Genomic DNA, 21,311 nt, shown 5'->3' with positions numbered 1-21,311 from the left:
AAGCAGTTGTTTCTGTGCTACCTAAATAAGAAAGAATTGAATTAATATGATAATAAAATGGAATATATTTTTTAAAATAATCTAGAATTACAACAAAGAGAAAGATCCAGGTGATCTGGTGCTTAACTAGAGAAGTTGATCTAAAGAGGGGACAGAATCAGACTGAAATGGCTTCTTTCACTTCTAAATCTCCTGAAGCTGGGAACGCCATCATGCTTACAGAGGAAGATGTGGAGCTTGTTTCCAGTTGCAAGATGCTCACTTTGGAATGTCAAACCAATACCCAAGTGGGAAAATCCAAAAGGAGATAGGTGTCTTGCAGGTAAATTCTGAAGTCAAAGTTAAATGTGGGTCTTTGGAAGTCACTATGAAAGTGATTATGGAAATTTGGGAAAGTGTGTGAGATCTCTGTAATTGAGTAGGCATTAAACAAGAAAAGAGAGTCCTAGAACCTCTGTGTTTGGATGGGGAGTCAGGCTGGGGGGAGGGAAAAAAATCTTCAAAAGAGGTAAAGGAGAGGTGTGAGTACTTAGGTGAAGAACTAGGATTTTGTGGTTTTACACAGTCTAGATGAAGAGATCTTAAACAATAATACCAATATTCTTAAAAGGTAAAGAGGAAACAAAGAGAAGACTTTGAAAAGTCCACTGGAGTTGTTGGTTGGATTGTCACTGCTCATCAAGAATTTAGATGGGACCAGATATCAAGGAAATGGAAGCAGCAAATGGAGTAAGGTCATGAGAGACATTTTATAGTGTAAAGAAAGCAAGGCATGATATCAATGGCAGCTCCTGAGGCACAAAGTACCTCAAAAAAAAAATTCTAGAAGACACTGGTGATACTAGAAGAAAGATACATTTTCAAAGTAATTCATAAACAGAAGGAAGGTGGCATGATCGAAAGAAGAAACCAGTCGGAATTTCCTGCAATGGAGAAAGGACATCAGGATCTGAAAGGTACAGGCAAGCAGACGTTTAAGTGAGGAAGAAAGTACAGCGTACAAGGAGCCATCCCCCAAGAAGGCTGTCCATTCTTGGTCTCTGCTTTCCTTTCTATAAGGCTTACACAACTCTTTATTTCATAATTGTCTTTCTTTACATCTTTCTTCCATGCCTTCCTATCAGGTTTATTTGCTTATCTGATGTGTTGATTGCTTCTCCATCTTCGTTCCGTGTCCCTGCTTAACTAGTGAAACAGAACATTAAGATACATGGGAGAGAAGATGGTGATGGAGAAGGACCCCAGGCTCACCTCGCCCCATGAACACAGCTCATCCTGAATACCCCAGAAGTCAGCCTGATGCCTCACAGTACAAACTTCACAACTGAAGGGAGAGAAGAGGCTACATCAAAGAAGCAATTTAAATAAAAACTATATATAGATATGTATCTATATACACACACACTGGGGTGGCTCAGTCATTAAGCCTCTGCCTTCGGCTCAGGTCATGATCTCCAGGTCCTGGAATGGAACCCACATCAGGCTCCCTGCTCAGGGGGAAGCCTGCTTCTCCTTACCCCATTCCTCCCACTTGTATTCCCTCTCTGCTGTGTCTGTCAAATAAATAATTAAACTCTTTAAAAAAAACTCATATATATATATATATATATATATATATATGAATTTATATATAATTTAAATATATATATAGTTTTTTCCTTGTAGCAGCTCATACATTTTGTGCTTTCTGTTCATGGTTCCTAATTTTTACCCTCATGGTTTTCAATTAAAAATAATTTTTAAATCCCCTCTGTTCTACCCCATGTACAAATCAGATACATCATGAAGTTATTTCAATAAGAAAAGGATTTTAGTATCAAGATCTTTAATTCCTTCATTTGGTATTTTAAAAGTGACTTTTATTTGTAATTTGATATTGTGAATTGCTGAAAACATGAGGAATAACTGAAGATTGGACTTTGTATAAAGCTCTATTTTATTAATAGTGAAGTGAGTAACAATTTAGCTAGCTAAATTTACATTGGATTCAAGGAAAAGTGCATGTGCCAATTATAAAGGGGCCTGAGGCAGATTTGTGCACGGAGTACAATTTGGAAAATGGCAAAACACTAAATAAATACCTGAGATATTTTAAATTTTAGGTGCATCATACTTATTTTTATATCTTGTAAAAAATCATTAGCCATGGTCAAAATAGGACTCCTGTAAGTGCCAGTTTGATTTGTAGGCTGTGGGCTGTTGCATGACTCCAAACTTGGGAATAAGAGTTGAAAAAAAAAGTTAATTATCTAGACATTTACAAATGCTTAGATGTTTGGAGCCGTGTAAAAAAACATTTGTATTCAATTTTCATTCAAATATTTTATTCAAATATTGAGTTCCTGCAGCTCCTAGAATTGTCTTTTAATCTGTGCTTCAAAAATAGTCAATTACCAAGTAATCTCCATTCCATTTTTCACATAGACACACCACACATCGCCCCTTTCAATCCCTACCATTCCCAGTCTAACATTTGGTGAGTAGTAATTATGTGCCAAGAATTGCGAAGGTGTCTACATATATTATCTCCAGTCCTACCAACCATGCTGCAAATTAGGATATTTTCCTCAGTTTAAACATGAAGCAAATGAGCCTCATAAAGGTTTAATAAGTTACTGATGAAGCTCCAAGTCAACAGAGATCTGTGTGATTCAAGACCCCATAGGCTCCACCACTATACTGAGCTACCTGTCTCCCACTGCACTGGGTGTAAGTCCCAATAAGTCAGTCAACAGCTCCTTCAGTGGGTGGATCTCCTACCTCAGACCTCACCATGGGTTAACCCACCATCCCACTCAATCCTTTGATACATCCTTCACAACAACTTCCAATGATCCCTCAGACACAAAAAAACCAGATGCCACACAAAATAGCTTAATACTCCAGTAAAGTAAGATTAGAAAGATGAAGAAAAACTGCTGTGAAATTTACAGCATGAGATTGAATACAAACCATTCATTGAAGTCCGCAGGGATGCTCTTTGTGATGTGGTGTGTGGCTAATATTTGTAAATGTACCGCGTGTCCTTGAATAGTGTCCTGTATTCTCTATGGCGAGCGGTTGTTGTGAGTTTCACAGACCTACTGGATCAAGCTCTAAAGTCACACCCCCCACTTCTGTTGTCCTGTTTTATATTCTTCATCTGGTTTCACTTCTCTTCTTGCCAAATTCCTGGTCTGTGGATGCTATTTTTTTTTTTAACTTATCTCTGCTGTCCTCATCTCTTGGTCCCCATTCCAGAAACAGGCTCCAGAATAGTGGGTTGAAGCTGCTGCCTTGCAGGATGTTCCAGGACCCACTACTAAATCAGCTGTTGACTTGTTTTACTTGCTGGACACCTAGGCCACGTCCATTATGTTTAGCCAAAGAAGGTTCTTTGGCAGCAATTTATTTCAGCCTTTTACTTGGATTCAGGGCGGGGGTAAGGTGCTCTGTGAGGTCCAGCGCCCCTGTCACATTCTGGCTTTCAACCTGTGAGCTGAGCTCTGGAACCAGTTCTCCTGAGCAGTTCAGGCTCCACGTGAGCTCAGCTTCCTGGGGCCAGTGCCTACCTCGGGTGCCAGACTCCCCCAGACTCTTCACCCCAACTCCTCACCCTCTCTTATTTCTATTTAACTCCTGGTCCATGGAAGTTCTATCACATTTTTAAGCCTTGGCTCCATTTAATTTTTTCCTCTCATATCTTATCTACCTTTGATACCAGTTGGGAGCAAAAGAGCCTGTGCAATGATGCTTACTGCCTGACCAAAACATGGACCATCATATTAATAACTGATGCTATTTCTAACATGTTGATTACAGCATGTATTGTAATGTACCTGCATGAGCATCAGCAACTGACAGAGCCTCCTTTTATGGGGGGGACTGAAGAAGCAGCTGAGTTCTTACGGGAGGAGAAAGACCTGCATCGTTAAGACCAGAGCCCAGATATGACCAGCAGAAATCCAAGCAGATGTCCCCTGTATGCCTTTCTATGGCTTTTCAGAAGGAAAGCCCCCACCCAGCTGGGCAAACTTAGGTTGGAATTCATGTCTCAAACAACCCCTTGTCTTCCAGAGCAGAGAGGGGTAAGGACAGAAGGTATGTCTCAGAAGCCTTCCAGAAGGCTACAAACACAAAGGCTTCTACCAGCTCTATAATTTTATGAGCCGGTCATTAAGGAACAAAATCCAGGTGGTGAGCCCAGTGTCTCCATCCCTCCCAGGACTAGATTTGATAGCATAGGGGAAAGAATGTACTCTTGAAGATGTTAAAACTCACAATACTGTCAGAAATAAGAACAGTGTGTTGACATCACAACTGACTCTCTCAAATCTGGAACTGCTGCCAGGGCAAGGAGAATGGGTGAAACTGTGTCCGAGCTGATAGAAATGAACACATCAAATCAATGAATTGAGATCTAGATGGTTTCCTTACAAATTTTCAGTCTGCATTTCAATCACGCAGTGGCATGAATTTCTAATTTCTGTGTCGTCCAAAGTGAAGTGACGGTCAGCAATCTTGGAACTACTTAGATACGTTTTCCAAAAGCATGCCTTCAGTTTAAATACAGGCACAGATCTGAAAAAGGATTCTGTAATTGACACATACCTCCCCAGTACTCAGTGAACATGCGACAAATAAAATCTTTGGGAAGAGAAGTAAAAGATAATTCTGTACAATTAACTTTTTAAAGTGGATTGGAAAAAATGGTCTCGTAAATGGGATTTTGGAAAGAAACTCTGAGGGAAAAATGTCTGTAAGGAAAACAGCCAAAGGAAACAAAGTTGTAGTGAAAATTTTATGTGTGTGTATAACTTTCTATTTCCTGGCATGAAAGAAAAATAAAGGATGAGAGAAAATGCTTCCCCAGCCCCCAAAGCACATCTTAGGAAAAAGCCATATAGGTTTGATCATGATGCGATAAAGTGCCCACAGAACTTCCAAATTATTTTAAGCATAGTTTTCATTTCAATAATTAATATATTAATTTTTAATAGAGTCTAGCTAATTCTGTACAGAGTACACTTAGCGTATTTTCATCTTGATGTTCACGCAAGACATTCAATTTCTGTTTTACTAGAAAAGCTCTATAACGACCTTTTCTCTGGAGAGTAATTTCATTTAATTAAAACAATACCAACAGTTGCCTGCCTTGTAGTCTCTCCTATGGAGCTGGCTTTCCTGACCTGGGTGTTCCCTTTTCCTTTCGCTTAAAACTTTTCCCCTTGGGGACACATGGCTTAAGGCCGTTCCAAAACTTGTACAAGACGCACTACACTTTCGCCGAAGAGGTAAATTACAACCCATAGTCCCATCATCTGGAGTAAGATAGTAGCGCTCCTAATTTCAGCTCTACACCCAGCTCTCCTCTGCACCGCACTGGCATTCCTTACAAGAGAGAATGAATTATTCCCAGTCAGTAAACCAAAACACAACCTGTCTTGCTGCCAGGTTTGTCATATTCTGCTTTTAGTAGAATTCCCTCAAGTATTCTTTCTGCCTAATTCTATTCTGCCTGGGAAAATGTCCTAAGTTGTAGGATGGTACGGTATGTTTCCCTAAACAAAGCCTGCCAGAAATACGGGAGGCTTCCCGTCCAAGTGAAGCTCAATCTTTGGCCAACCATGGTGCATGCTGTCTGGTGGGTGACTCTTTAACCAGCACCCTCCCCTCTAAATGCAGAAGCATCAAGGTTGACTGATGAGTGGTATCCCAGACCTTCAGACACCTGAGCACCTCAAAGAAGATGATATCAGATGACGTATAAGGGCAGGTGATAGGCAGAAGAATGGCTCTCGGAGATGTCCATGTTCTGATCTCTGATGCCTATGCATGTGTTAGGTCAAAAGGCCAAGGGGAATGGAGCGCGTAGTGAAATGAAAGGTACTACTCAGGCGATGTCGACACAGGACAATCATCCCAGATTAGCAGCTGGGCCCAATGTCATCACAAGCTCCTTCAGCATGAACCAGGGAGGCAGAACGTGGAAAGGGGGTCCCAAGCCAAGGAGAGTGGGCAGCTTCTAGAAGCCAGAAAAGCAAGGAAGGGGACGGCCTTGCAGAGCCTTCAGAAGGGAAGACCAACACCTTGATTTGAACCCATTTCAGATTTCTCCCCTACAGAACTCGAAGATGATACATCTGTGTTATTTTCAGGCACAAAATTTGTGGTCATCTGTTACAGCAGCAATGGGTAATGAAGGCAGGGCATTTAAAGATAAATCCATTTCCAAATGGAAACCCACTGCTGTGTAAATGTTAAACCTGCCTTAATAATGTTAACTTGGAGAAATATGTCAATTCTACTTTTCCTTAAAAATGAATTTTAACCGACTCTCAAAAAGATGTTTGTCAGGTAGAAGAACCCAGAGACATCTTGGCTTAAAAGAACCCGTGTGTCAAAGACCGTATCTGGCACCTTATAGCTTCTCAACAGATAAGTTTTGAATGAAAGAATAAATGAAGGGAAAGACAGAGGAGTTATGGCTAGTAGCTACTTTAACTCCGTTTTCCTGGACTATGTTATATAAATGAATTAAGAGGGACTATTCATTCAACATCAAATATGTGGTGAGCAAATACTTGGTGTTAGGCTTTGTTGTGATGGTGAAAACGATGTACAGCCAGAAAGGAAGATGGATATTCCTGTGATTGGAATCTTCTCTGGAAAAGGACGCTGAAATGGAGCTGGCCCCTGGAGCACCAGCCCATGTAGTAAATACAGAGCAACGGGAGAGTCCTCCTTCCGGATAAATACTGCCAGCAAGTGATCGGTCTCGAATGTGTGTGATGTGTCTTCCGTGGGTCATTGGGGGTGGGGAGCAGGTCAGGAATACCAGTTTCAAGTGCAGTGTAGTGTAGAAAAAGAAGCCAACAGAAGGACTATGCAGAGTGTTGGGGCAGTGAATATTTACCATTTGTATCCCCAGTGTCTGCACCAAGAAAGCACTCCAAAAATACAGGTTAATGATAAGTAAACCAAAAGAAGGAGACATGAAAGTAATTAGGCAATATTTAGAGGTCTTAAATACCAAGTGAACAACCTACAAATACTATAAAGGTAAAAGTAAGATATTAACGAGGATTGTAAGAAAGAAAATGATGTGGGTTTTTAAATTTTTTTTATTTTTATTTTTTAAAGGTATTATTTATTTATTTGACAGACAGAGATCACAAGTAGGCAGAGAGGCAGGCAGAGAGAGAGGAGGAAGCAGGCTCCCCGCTGAGCAGAGAGCCCAATGCAGGGCTCGATCCTAGGACCCTGGGATCATGACCTGAGCCGAAGGCAGAGGCTTTAACCCACTGAGCCACCCAGGTGCCCCGATGTGGGTTTTTTAAAAGATTCTATTTTTAAGCAATTTCTACACCCAATATAGGGCTTGAACTCACAACCCTGAGATCAAGAACAGTTGGACGCTCCACCAACTGAGCCAGCCCCGGGCTCTGAGAATAACACATTAGTATAGGAGTTTTAGGAAAGATGAACCTGGTAATGGTGTGCAGATTTTCTGGGGATGGAGAGAAATGATCTAGACTTTCATTACTTTATGCACACCCTATCATCAATGTTGTTTCTATTTCCTTTCAATATATGTAAAGAAAAGACAGACGTGTAGCAAGATGTAACAGATCAATCAAACATGTGCCCATCTTCCACTGGCCACAATCCCTCATTTAAAAGTCCTCGTGGGGGGGGCGCCTGGGTGGCTCAGTGGGTTAAGCCTCTGCCTTCAGCTCAGGTCACGATCCCAGAGTCCTGGGATGGAGCCCTGCATCACACTGGGCTCTCTGCTCAGCAGGGAGCCTGCTTCCTCCTCTCTCTCTGCCTGCCTCTCTGCCTACTTGTGATCTCTGTCTGTCAAATAAAATCTTTAAAAAAATAATAAAATAAAATAAAATAAAAAAGTCCTCGTGGTCTCCGCATGATCCTACCAAAATCTTACTCTTCCTTCCCTCAAATGCTCACAGTTTCACACTGTCCTCTGCCTTATCAGGACCTTGATCTCTCTTGATAGGAGTCAGACACTAGCCCACAACTCCCAGGTCATTCCTCAGTTCCCAGTGCTCATTGCTACATTTTCTGACGCCATCTCCTGCTGCTTCCTGAATCTTGCAACTTTTCCATTGTGCCCGTGGGAACAGGAGACACTTCATCAGCAAAACCCCTCTTGTCTCTGCCACTCCCCTAAAGTTCATCTTTTTACCCTACCCAAAACCTAACCCTTAACCCAAGCTCTACCTAAAAATCTAAAATATGGCCTGCCCTGCAGCCCCCTCAAGAGATGGCGGGTGTTTTCTGTCATGGCTCTTATTCCATGGGCTCGATGTCCTTTCTGCTACGCACCGCCCCATAGATCATTCTCTTTCCTTCCTAAAACCCCAGCTGTGAATTAATGACATTCCTCCTTTTTGTAGTCATGCTAACCCCCCAGTCCTTGTGAATATTTGCACCCGACCTTGCAATTTTTTGACTTCGTCTCCTCCAAAGATCTCCATGCCACATCAGCTACTAATTCCCATAGTCCAGACCTTACCCTTAATAATTCACAGAAACTCCAAACAACCCGTAACCTAGACTTCATGCCTTTCCCTTTCTGACCACCATCTAACATTTGGTTGTTATCCCAACTGCAACATGCTACAATTCACCAAGACTTTCACGACATCAATCCCACAAACTCATGTCTTTCCCCATTTGTTGTAGCTATACCTACAGAATCCTTAAAATTAACTTTGACTTTTCTCTCCAACCTCATATACAGTTAGAAAATTCTAAATACCCAGAATCAAAGTAAACCAGAACCTTACCACTCAGTATCTCCAACACGTTATCCAGAGACATTATTGTGATAGCTTCCAACCTACATCTCTGCTTCGCTAATCGCTGCTTATAGTCAACACAGAAGCTACAGGGATTACTTGAAAATGTAAATCAGAGCATGTTACTCCTTTGCTCAAAACCCTCCAATGGCTTCCTGTTTAAGTCCAAATATAGCCAATCATTGCACTAGTCATCGAGGTCTTGCAAGACGTGATTCCTTGTTGCTAGTCTGACCTCATCTAATACTCTCTTCCTTGCTCTATCCATTTCAGTCAATGGCACCCTTGCTATCCTAAAACATGGCAAGTATCAAGACCTTTGTACTTGCCATTCCCTCTGCCTGGAACATTCTTCTTCCAGAAATACGCATGGTTTATTTTCTCACTGTTTTCAGGTATAAACTGCTTTTAGAAATGATGGATGGATGTATGGATGGATGAATGGATATTAATGGACAGAAAATTGTTCGTCTTTATTGATCCCTACTATGACATGAGCTCCAAAAGGGTTTAATTCACTGCTACATTCCCAGAACACAGAACAGAGCCTGGCACAAAGTAGGCTTTAAGACATATTTGTTAAATAAATGAATGTTGTTTAAAGGGATATACAGGTGAAGGAGAAGATAATTCAACAAAGGTTCACAGAAACCAAGAGTATCAAAATAATTACTGAGAGAGTGATCATATTCTCCAAAGACCAAAGCCATAATAAAGCTCAGAAAATAATCTGGTTGTTTATGAAACCACCTGGTTCATAACAATCCCTCCTCTCAAAATTTCTTATGCCTTGCCATTCAGACTGTCTTACATTACCTCCCTTTGCCCTTCTAAGAAAATAACGAGATTCCAATTACATCCAAGGCTATTTTGTGGAGTATGATTTAGAAAATTGCTTTTTTTCTTCCGAGTGAAAATAAGGAATGCTGATACCTGAAGAAGATTTCAAATCCTGCAACTTCGGTGAAGTTTCTAGAAGCATAGTCATCTGGAGTAAGCCAAAGTAAAGGATAGATTCTTGCACCTTGATGTTCCCACTATGAAGAAGAAAACATTCCACCTCCTGGACCTCTTTAGATTCTGGAAGCATCCTATTCCACAACAGGGGACATTGCTCCAATTGGCTGCCATGTGTGAATATGAGAATGGGACTCCATAGGGGGACCAACCTAAAATGCCAGCAGCCCTGCCATTTGGGTCAGATAACCTCATAACCTTACACAGAGGTAACTGTAATGGAAGCCGTTCTAGGGAGTTCATGGAAAGTCACAATAGGAAGCCGTTCTAGGGAGTTCATGGAAAGTCACATATGCTAGTGCAAGTGCAAGGCCAGGGCATACGCAGCAGTGGGAACCACTCTTTTCCCCCTACTGATCTTCCTCTTAGAAGTGTCCCAACCGGAAGAATGGAAGAGCTCTTTGCAGGTGGGATTAACTTATTGTATGAAGCAAGTGCATGGAAATGGTGCCCAGTTTACCCTTTGAGGACAGAAGCTGCCAGTGTTGGGTGTCCTGGTGGTTCACAATTGATACCTCCCTAGAAATTGCTCTCAGACAAAGCTTCCTTGTCCAAGGCTGACCAAGGACAGCCTGTGGCCAATGACTGGTCGAAGCAGGGTACAAAGGTTAAGTCCTCCTGCCTCAGTTCAGGACAGATCTGAAGTGACATCCCAGCCCCAGAGTTTCCCACGGATAAGCTGAGATTCTGTTAGGATTGTATCACAGGCCTACATCCTCCCCTGCCCAATGCTCCGCCCTTAATTACCTTACAGTTGGGCCTTTTAAAAATACTTCCCTATCAACTTCCTACAAATCTTAACCTTCTTCTTTTCTTTTTTCTGCCAAGAAACTTGACCTAAGATACATGTGTGTATGCGTAGGTGTGTACACACATATACATATGTCAAACCACACAGAGGTAGGGAGGACATGGTAAATAATTTTTAGAAAATCAGTTTTGAGGGGTGGCAATGACATCAGGATAAATGTCTTTTTTTTAGAAATAGGTGATATTTTATCAATTCACATGAACCATGACAAAAGATTTTTAGAAACCCCAAAGTTATTGACAACTTGAAAGCTTTTGACAATTTCACATTATAGGCATTCTTATAGAATTAACTTTTGTCCTAACAGGACAAAAATCAGCTTCTACTTCTCTGAAAACATGGCATTTTTCAACTGTCCAGGTCTTTTCCTCTTCAAATGAGTCATGTAGATTTAGTTCAAGAATCTATCGACTGTCTCCAGTGTGAAATTTTTCATCCATTGGACTTTTAAGGACTTGGTCTTTTCAGAAAGATACTTTTAAAACACTATTAAAGCGCAAGACAATGTCTATCTAGACTTTTAGCATAAGGCCCCCAAATTTTAGAAATGTCTTTTAAAAAGGTATATAATTTGGCCTTAATACAAATTCAGCTTTATTTTCAATTCAACTGGGGCTCTCTATCGTAGCAAATCAGCTGGGTTTGGATTCTCAAGTTACTTCTTTTCAGGTCACTGCCCCATGCCTCCACCTTTATATTTAGTGCCAGGTATGCTCCGGTGACTTCTACGGACGTAGATACACTACTTTCTTCAGAGTACTTAGGAGACCTTCTCTCCTTCCCACTCAGAGTTCTCGAGATTTCACAACAGGAGTTGTCGTTGTTGTCAGTGTTAAGTTCAACAGTCTAAGTGACCTCACTTTCTTTCTAAACTTAAATTTTGTGGCAGAGTTTATTCAGGCCAAAAGTAGGTACAGGGCTGAAGAGGACCATAACAGGTTTGTCCTCCAGCTCCTCCTTTGGAGGAAAGATGCAAAAGCGCCTCTAGAAAATCAACAGAGCCAGTAAGATAAAGGCCCTTCAAGGTCATCTTCTTTGGTTTCAGAGTTGAAACCCAATCAGTAAAAAGGGGACTCACTCCATCCATAGGGGGATTTACCCAACCACCAGAGGATCACTGCCTAACCCATACAAAGATAAAAGAGAACACCATGCCTTGTTACACAGACAGATCAAATTTTCTCCTTATCTGGCTCTTAAAACAGAAAGTAACACACGAGTTCCAGACTTAGTGCTGCTTAGACCCAGGCAAAAGGAGCGACTTCTGTGATCAAAGAGAGAATGAGGAGGTCAAAATTTTACAAACAGGAAAACTCAGATTTTTGAGTTTCTGGTAATTAGCCTTGACTTCAGAAGGGATAGAGATAAACATCTTGACCAGGAAACGGTACACACAGTGAATGTGCTAAAAATTTTCAACCCAGAGGACTAAAACTGTGGACTCCTAAAGGAATTGGCTAGACAAAACTTGAGCAAGGACTTTACTATTCAAAACCAGACAACCAGGGTATCTACTGCCAAAAAGACAAAGGTCAAATATTCAGTAATGATGTAGGCTTAATTCTTTCTCTGAATCAATGGTGCCATTGAGATGTAATCTTTGAGTTTAGTCTTCCACACAGGACATACAAGGGCTGGATTTGCCAAAGCTCTGTGTTCTTAATTCGATGAGGGCATTTAGATATTTAAAAATAAAAGAAAAAGGAATGAAATTTTTAAAAAATAGAAATTTGAGGCTATATAAAGTTGGGTTGCAGTTTCCCAAAAGATGGCAGGTACTGTTAAAAAAAAAAAAAAAAAGTAACTTGTGCTTCACACAAATTCTACATTAATTATTAATCGTAACCAAGCATCATTTATGTAGCTACCTAATACATCAGTAACGCTCTCGAGAATTCTCAGGGGGATGAGGCAGATACATCGGTGGTTCTGTAACAATTTTAACATGCAAAAAATAAAAACGCCCTTATTATTATTTTAGCATAGACTCTTTAAATAATTCATTTTAAAGGAAAAATTTCATCATAAATTCAGTAACAATTTTTTTTTCAATTGGGCACTGAGAATAATGAATCAATCAACCAAACAGTTTGCTAGTGCTAATCTGTGACAGAATGACGTATTGGGCTGTATTTAAAGCACAGCATACCATTTATAAAACAGGATTTATGTATAATTTGTTACATTCTGACAAAACAAATGCCAGCAGAATACATAAGAAAATAATTCCTGCCATCCTCTGGGATCAGTTATCTCAAGGAAAAAAACTATTCATGTCGGCACGAATGCGCTATCTTACTGTAATTATGTCTGTCAAATGTCACTGAATCAGAGACGTGGCCAACTGCCTTGACCTACAGTCTGGTTAAATTGCACTATCATTGCCAAAATCCCGCTTTAAAAGTCCTTCATTTTGCTAGTTAAGTGCATCTTTATTCTTTTTATATGGACTAAAGAGTGGTGGTGTTCATAGCTGCATGATAAAACACACACACACCTACTTTAAAAATGAAAATATCAATCCGTCCTTTACAAGGAGTCTAAAGGAATGAATATCTCACAGAAAACAAGCCCTGTAGCCTGAGACAGAGGGCTGTTCATTTGTCTAAACCAAAGACAAAATCTCAAGGTAGAAGTCAGGAGTGACATCCAAATCATTAATAGCACAACAGGTAAGACCACCAACCAAGCAGAATGGAAACCAGTTACATCGGAGGATCACAGGTCTCCGCATGCGCCCGGGCACTACCCTTCTGTTGCTGAATGATAAGCATGTTTGGGAGTCTTGAGAGACAGACCGTGCCATCTTGAAGGGAGGAACACTTGGGGGTGAGGGAGGGTCTTCGGACCAACAGCTCTTGACCAAGGAGTATTAAGTATCTTACTGGTTCAGTAAGATATGAACCCTCACTGGTTCATACTATCTGAATGTCAATCCTGATACAAAATGGGATTTCATTAACCATCAGAACAAGACCTCCAGACCAGAAAAGAGCAGATTCTAAGGAGTTGAAAGAATGTACTGGTAACACACCTGTGGAAGAGTGACACATACGTTAACATGTTAGAAAGAAGTTATCATAGTCGGGTCTGAACACAAGGCAGTGAGGCCACACCCACGGGCTGCATTTATTAGCAGAGTTCCCATCCCTGGCAAGGACCACCAGGGCAGAAGGAGCCCAAACAAGCAGTCAGGCCTGGGAAATGGGGAACACTGGTTGAGAGAAACTTACTAGATGCCAGATGGTTTACATTGGGACTCCCAGATTCCAGATTGTGGAGCATGATTAATGTGAAGTCCCATTAGATAACTGGTCTGGAAAGAATTAAATATGCCTTGTCCAGATGGTTCGGGAATCCAGAGGAAGGCTGAGGCCTCAGATGGGGAAGTCATTGCGGCCCAGCTATGGCCGCCTGATGAAGATAGGGTCTGAGATATGGTTTCACCATTTTTCCTCAGCCTATAGGAGTTATTAGCAATTTTTTTCAAAAAAGCACATGTGTCGGCCCCATCTCCCCAAAAGTATGATATTCATTCCATGACAGAAGTTATCCAAAAGAACAGACACAGTAGTAAATAGGCTAAGGGATTATTCTGAATCTCACATGAGACCAGTTTAAAATTTCCATCCTGACACAGAGCAAATACCTTGTGCTTGTCATGTAATAGAGTATTTTTGTCTAGATGACTAACAAAGGGGTCGTGTGTGTACAGGTATGCCTCTCAGATTGGTCACTTTTACCACTGAGAGGTTCTGAATGTGTAATCACTTGAGTTAAATAATAATTTTTAAGATGCCATTGAGAAGAAGAGATGTTCACATACTTGATGAAATATGCATATATTGGCAATTCGGCAATCCCTAATTGAGTCATTTCTAGGCTCCATGCCTGTGCTTTATACTGCCGACATACATTAAACATGGCAAAACTGTCGGTATCACTAATTCTGGAGATAATGTGTGCAGTGTTGCATGCCATTCAACTGACAAACAATTGGCAGGTAGCTTTTATAATAGCAAGATGGATTCCTGTATGGGATGTGTTGATTGCTTATGTCAGTCCCTTTGAAATTTAACAGCAGTTGTAATTAGAGCTGTAAATCTCTTCTAACTATAATTAGATTACTATTTATACCCATTGTCATTTTTTTAAACAGCCTGAGATGCTACTATGGAGCGAGAAAGGTGTGTGGTGGGGGGAGGGGTGCAGGGGCGCAATATGGTTTCTTTACAACAAAAATCACGGTTAAGAATTAACTGCAGGGTGCTTTGTGAATTTAAATGCTGAGTCCCAAGGGAAATACCTCGGAGCGATGACTGCAGAAATCTTTAACCTCCATGAAGGAAGTGTTTTCTCCAAAGAACAGATCTGGTCTTCTCATGAGCTTCTCTAAGTTGGGCCTTGCAGTCCATAGCTACACCCATCAACGTGCATGGGAACAAAATGAAGCTGGAGAATGTGTCACAGAAGACTGAATTCTACAGTTTACATTTTATTACACCTCAATTCCTTCTGAAAGCATTCTTTTGCTGATTCTATAATCCCGTGAGACTATGGAATGATGCTAGAGATGTGCCATTCATTTAGGACGCTGTGATGTTGCTAAAGCAATGGATGGCGTTCTCCTCTCTTTCTCTGCCCTTCTCAACTTTCCTACAAGTGTTAAATAAAGCTTAGAGAGGAAACAGATTGGTTTCACATTCGGGATATTTTTAAAACTAACCCTTAGACTTTGTAATAACCAATGACAATATTTTGAATCTGGGCAAGAAGTAAAAACAGTCATAATCTAACAGTTGGGTCGTACTGGGTTCCCATTTCCCCCAAAGGGCTCTAAAAACCTGAGTACATTTTATCCTCTTAAATGAAACAAGATGATCAATAAATACAGCCCACTTGAATCATGTGCTGCCCAGATCAAGATTTGCTCATTAAGTGATGGTAAAGCAGAGGAATGAATGCAATTAAGGGAACATGAGCATGGAGAGGTGTGCTTCCTGGCACCTGACACTGTGTGGCCTTCAGTAAGACAGTTCATATTCTGGCATTTTTTAAATTAAATTAAATTTATTTATTTGACAAAGAGCCCAAATGGGGAGCAGAAGTCAGAGGAGGAGGCAGGCTTCCCGCTTCGCAGGGAGCCCGATGTGAGGCTCAATCCCAGGACCCTGAGATCATGACCTGAGCAAAAGATCATGCTTAACCGACTGAGCCACCCAGGTGCCCCCATATTCTGGCATTCTTATGTCCATCTCCCCATTTTGAAAATGAGGACATTATGCTAGATGATCTTTTTGGCATATTTTCACTCTAAAACCCGATAGCTATCCCTAAAAAGTCTTTGAATCTTGGCTTCCAGATTTAATATGTCATAAAAGCCTTTGAGTTGGCAATTTTAAGGAGAGTAAGTAGTTATGGTAGGATTTCTCCATAGTTCAATAAGAGCAGAGGTTCCAAACACAGGGAAAAATATTTAAACCATAAAAGCACTAGAAGAAAACACAAGTTATTTCTAAAAATATAATCTTGGAAAATGGAAAGGCTTTCTACATATGGGATACAACCCAAAAGACTTGAGGTAAAAGCTGCCAAATGTCATAATAGAGCTGCATCCTCAGAGTGGACTGGAATGTTCTGTCACAGAGTTGGCTTGATTGGGGGTAGGGATGTCACACATGGATTGTTCAAGTGTTTCAGTTTGTTGTACTTAGAATCTCAGAAACATCTATCAATACAACCATAAGCTCTGAGATGTATTCAGTGCAATTAGCAATAAAAAAGAATCAACATTTGTGAATGACATTCATGTTTTAATAGAAATTAGAATGATGATAAGAATATCTGGATATTTTTATTATCACATGCTTGTGTTCTTATATACGTAACTTTTCTTGAGTGAAAATAGTATGGGAGAGTTTCAGCTGGGACATTAGAAGTTAGTTCTACAGAACTAAATATCATTCACCTTGTGTCATGATGAAAAAAAAATGGCAGAGTACCTCTGTTTCAACACATTATCCTGCATGAATTTGTTTAACATGAAATAGGCTAGGCATCTCACAAGACTTTTTTTGGTCCTGTTCTAGGAGAGGGATGCTTTCCAGCTCTGTTTCTTTGGGCTTCATTTGGTGTTCACCCAGTTCAAAAGCTATGCATACAAACACACACTCTGTTTTGCATGAGGCATGTGTTCCTGGAAATGGTATCACCAACTGACCCAGCCCGATGTGTCATGATAGTGTAATCCCTAAAGGGATACCTTTTGTCCAACCACAGATTCTCCCAGCTGTGGTTCATGTAATGGTAGGGAAAGTCTTCCAGGCTTCAGTGGTATGAATGAGGCACTTTGTAACCTCAGAGCCCTTCTACCACTCCCTTAGTGCCAGGTGATCTTTCCCGCTGCCTAATTGGCCATTTTTTGAAGGCATTTCAAGCTACCAGGAAACCTGCCTTTTAACAACTATAATGCAAATCTGCTGGGGGTAGGTCCAGCACTATCACTTTTATCAAGTTTTATGGATCACAACTATTTGCCAGAACACAAATAATTGGCAGAAGAGGCTCCAGTAAAATAAAACCCACTGCAAAATATCCTTAACTCAGAAAATCTTAGAGAGCACTGATTGGCTGAGAACATTCAACAGGACTCAGACACTGTTGGCGTAAAGGGGTCAGAAATACCTATGATGTAGCGGGTACCTATCTGTATATAAATATACCTATATTTATATGTATACAGATGCCATATATAAAATTTGTTTTACACGGTTTTTTTTTTCCTTAAAAGCAAACACGATGTTAATAAGTTCATCTGATGTGTGGTAGTTAAAGACGTACTTCTTCAGTAATAGCTAGAGAACTCTGTGACTCTGAAGAACTGAGTATGGTATTTTGGAATGAATTACATGCAAACAATAAACAGTTAACTGAAGCATAAAATAATTAACAGCACCTCCACAAACAATAAACAGCAGGTGGATGATTCTAATTATTGCAATTATTTTTCTCCTAGGTTTAGGAAAATCCTTAAGCAGACATGTCTTAAAAGAAGTGTTCTAATAGGATTATCCATGTCTACCGTGTTGACTGTCCATGTTTTCATTAAAATGATCTGAAGAACCCTTGTAAAGATTACAGGTAGGAATACTTTTATCTAAACCTTTTTTAATAGCATCATACCTACTGAGAATACCTAATATACATTATCGCTATCTAGGCTTTAACTGACATTTACACGTGGGTAATTAATGGACACTGTAGTAGGGCCACACAGCAATTTAGCAAAACCAAAACAAATAACCCCTATAACCACAGCTAATGCTCCCAGTGTGTGACGCCACCATCCTCCAGCTTGCTGAGACCAGACAAGGAGCCACCTCTGGTTTATTGTTCCCCCACTATGTGATCTGTCAGCAAGTTCTGTGGATTCTGTCTTCAAAATATATGATGCGACTCCTCATTATTCTCTGAGCTGCCGGCACCATGGGCTAAATCAGCTTCACCTTTTCCCCTAATGACTCTGCATGTCACCTACCTAGCCTTGCTTTTTTTCTCCTCCTGCCTTTGTATGACCCATTCTTCATAGAGCAGTCCAGTGGTCTAGGAGGCATATATCAGATTACATCACTCCCCTGCCTAAAATCCACAAGCGGTTCTCATCCTTGCAAAAAGACAGCATTCATCTGCCTATCCATAATTTTCCAACCTTACAAAATCTTGGGGGAAAATCAGCTATGAACTATAAAAAAATACTTTTTTTTTCGCCCTCTGCTTCAAGTATTTTAAAAGCGCTTGTTTTTCCCTAGAGAATACTCCTGGACAACACTGTGGCATGTGTGCTTTGAGTTTCAACCAGTCTGAGTACAGAGGTAGTGTTTATGATGATGCCTTATCAAACCATCTTTTAAAAAGGGCCTATATCTTAAGGTGCCTTGGTGTCTCAAAGGTCTGAATGTCAGACTCTTGGTTTTAGCTCAGGTCATGATTTCAGGGGTCCACACTGGGCATGGAGCCTGCTTAAGATTCACCCTTTCCCTCCTCCTCTGCCCCCATCCCTGCTAACATGCATGTGTAGGCACTCTCTCCCTCTCTGAAAAAAAAAAAAATTGAAAAATTAAAAGGGCCTGTCTCATATAAAATCAATGCACAGAAATGGGTTATATTTCTGTGCACCAACAGAAGACAGAAGAAAGAGAAACTAAGGAGTCCATCCCATTTACAATTGCACCCAAAACCGTAAGATACCTAGGAATAAATCTAATTCAAGAGTCAAGGAATCTGCACTCAGAAAACTATAAAGTAGTTATGAAAAAAATTGAGGAAGACACAAAAAAAATGGAAATGCTCATGGATTGGAAGAATAAATACTGTGACAATGTCTATGATACCTAAAGCAATCTACACAGTGAATGCAATTCCTATCAAAATACCATCAATTTTTTTCAAAGAAATGGAACAAACAATTCTAAAATTTATATGAAACTAGAAAAGACCCCAAATAGCCAGGAGCAATGTTGAAAAAGAAAACCAAACTTGGCGGCATCACAATTCCAGACTTCAAGCTCTATTACAAAGCTGTAATCATCAAGACAGCATGGTACTGGCACAAAAACAGACACATAGATCAATGGAACAGAATAGAGAGCCCAGAAATGGACCCTCAACTCTATGGTCAACTAATCTTCGACAAAGCAGGAAAGAATGTCCAGTGAAAAAAATAGTCTCGTCAACAAATGGTGTTGGGAAATTGGACAGCCACATGCAAAACAATGAAACTGGACCATTTCCTTATACCACACACAAAAATAGACTCAAAATGGATGAAAGACCTCAAAGTGAGACAGGAATCCATCAAAATCCTTGAGGAGAACACAAGCATCAACTTCTTCCTAGAAATATTGCCAAAGGCAAGGGTAGTAAGGGCAAAACTGAACTATTGAGGGGCGCCTGCATGACTCAGTGGGTTAAAGCCTCTGCCTCGGCTCAGATCAGGATCCTAAGGTCCTCAATTGAGCCCTGCATCTGGCTCTCTACTCAGTGGGAGGTCTGCTTCCTTCTCTCTCTGCCTGCTGCTCTGCCTACTTGTGATGTTTGTCTGTCCAATAAATTAACAAAATCTTTAAAAAAAAATGATCGGGACTTTATCAAGATCAAAAGCTTTTGCACAGCAAAGGAAAAAGTCAGCAAAACCAAAAGACGACCAACAGAATGGGAGAAGATATTTGCAAATAACATATCAGATAAAGGGCTAGTATCTAAAACCTATAAAGAATTTATCAAACTCAACACCCAAAGAACAAATAATCCAATCAAGAAATGGGCAGAAGACATGAACAGACATTTCTGCAAAGACATCTAAATGGCCAACAGACACATGAAAGTGTTCCACATCACTCAGCATCAGGGAAATACAAATCAGAACCACAAATGGGATACCACCTCACACCAATCAGAATGGCTAAAATTAACCAGCCAGGAAAAACAGATATCGGCGAGGATGTAAAGAAAGGGGAACCCTCCTGCACTGTTGGTGAGAATACAAACTGGTGTAGCCACTCTGGAAAACAGCATGGAGGCTCCTCAAAAAGCTGAAAAAAGAGCTACCCTAAGACCCAGCAATCACACTACTGGGTATTTACCCTAAAGATACAAATGTAGTGATCCAATGATGCATGTGCACCCAAATGTTTATAGTAGCAATGTCCACAAAAGAACCTAGATGTCCATCAACAGATGAATGGGTAAAGAAGATGTGGGGTGTGTATGTATATGTGTGTGTTCGTGTGTGTGTGTGGCAAATTTTATATATATATATATATATATATATATGGAATACTACGCAGCCATCAAAAAATCAAATCTTGCCATTTGCAACTATGTGGATGGAACTAGAGGGAATTACGCTAAGCAGAATAAGTCAATCAGAGAGAGACAATTATCATATGATCTCTCTGATAGGAATTTGAGTGGCAGAATGGGGGTGTGGGAATTAGGGAGGGAAAAAATGAAACAAGATGGGATCAGGAGGGAGACAAACCATAAGAGACTCTTAAGCTCAGGATACAAACTGAGGGTTTCTGGGGGGTGGAGGGGTAGGGAAAGGGGGGCTGGGTGATGGACACTGGGGAGGGTATGTACAATGATGAGTGCTGCGAATTGTGTAAGACTGATGATTCACAGACCTGTACCCCCGAAGCAAATAATATATTATATGTTAATAACAAATAAATAAAAGGGCCTATTTCTAACTGGCTTTCTTGGTTTTTTTCCTAGCTTTACTGAGATATGACATACAATGTTATGTATTCTAAAGGTATACAACAGAATGATTTTATGTGTATACACACACACACACACACATACGATTACCACAATAAGGTTAGTTAACACCTAATCATCCTTTTTTTGTGAGAATAATTCAGATCTACTCTTATCAAATTTCAAGTGTACAATAAACCATAGTCACCATGTTAGCCCATTTCTTTTACACACTCCAATAGATTATTTTTAAACATATTTATATAAAGCAAGGGAAATATTACTTCTAAATGGCCAGCACATGCCACTACATTTTTAATCATTGCCACTCATCACATCAGGTCTTAGTCCATTCTGTAGTAACCTAATTGTTTTAGCAACCCTAGACATCTCACTTCTTAGTAGCTAATGATTTCTCTTCT

General features: G+C 40.3%; 2 long non-coding RNA genes across 4 annotated transcripts in view; one reads left to right on the top strand and one right to left on the bottom strand.

Annotated features, from left to right (window-relative positions):
• Positions 1–21,311, top strand: part of LOC116589226 — a 112,347-nt gene that overhangs the window by 67,324 nt on the left and 23,712 nt on the right. For both annotated transcript variants that reach the window (XR_004285250.1, XR_004285249.1), the window contains exons 3-4: positions 9,713–9,934; positions 17,645–17,769. This is a non-coding gene — a long non-coding RNA (uncharacterized LOC116589226). The remainder of the gene's footprint in view (positions 1–9,712; positions 9,935–17,644; positions 17,770–21,311) is intronic.
• LOC116589227 overlaps positions 1–21,311 on the bottom strand; it is a 95,516-nt gene that overhangs the window by 61,188 nt on the left and 13,017 nt on the right. The gene's annotated exons all lie outside the window — the stretch shown is intronic.

This window comes from Mustela erminea, chromosome 4 (genome assembly GCF_009829155.1).
Source record: "Mustela erminea isolate mMusErm1 chromosome 4, mMusErm1.Pri, whole genome shotgun sequence".
Taxonomy (NCBI): domain Eukaryota; kingdom Metazoa; phylum Chordata; class Mammalia; order Carnivora; family Mustelidae; genus Mustela; species Mustela erminea.
The sequence above is the reverse complement of the archived record's forward strand: the minus strand, read 5'-3'. Positions and strand labels throughout refer to the sequence as shown.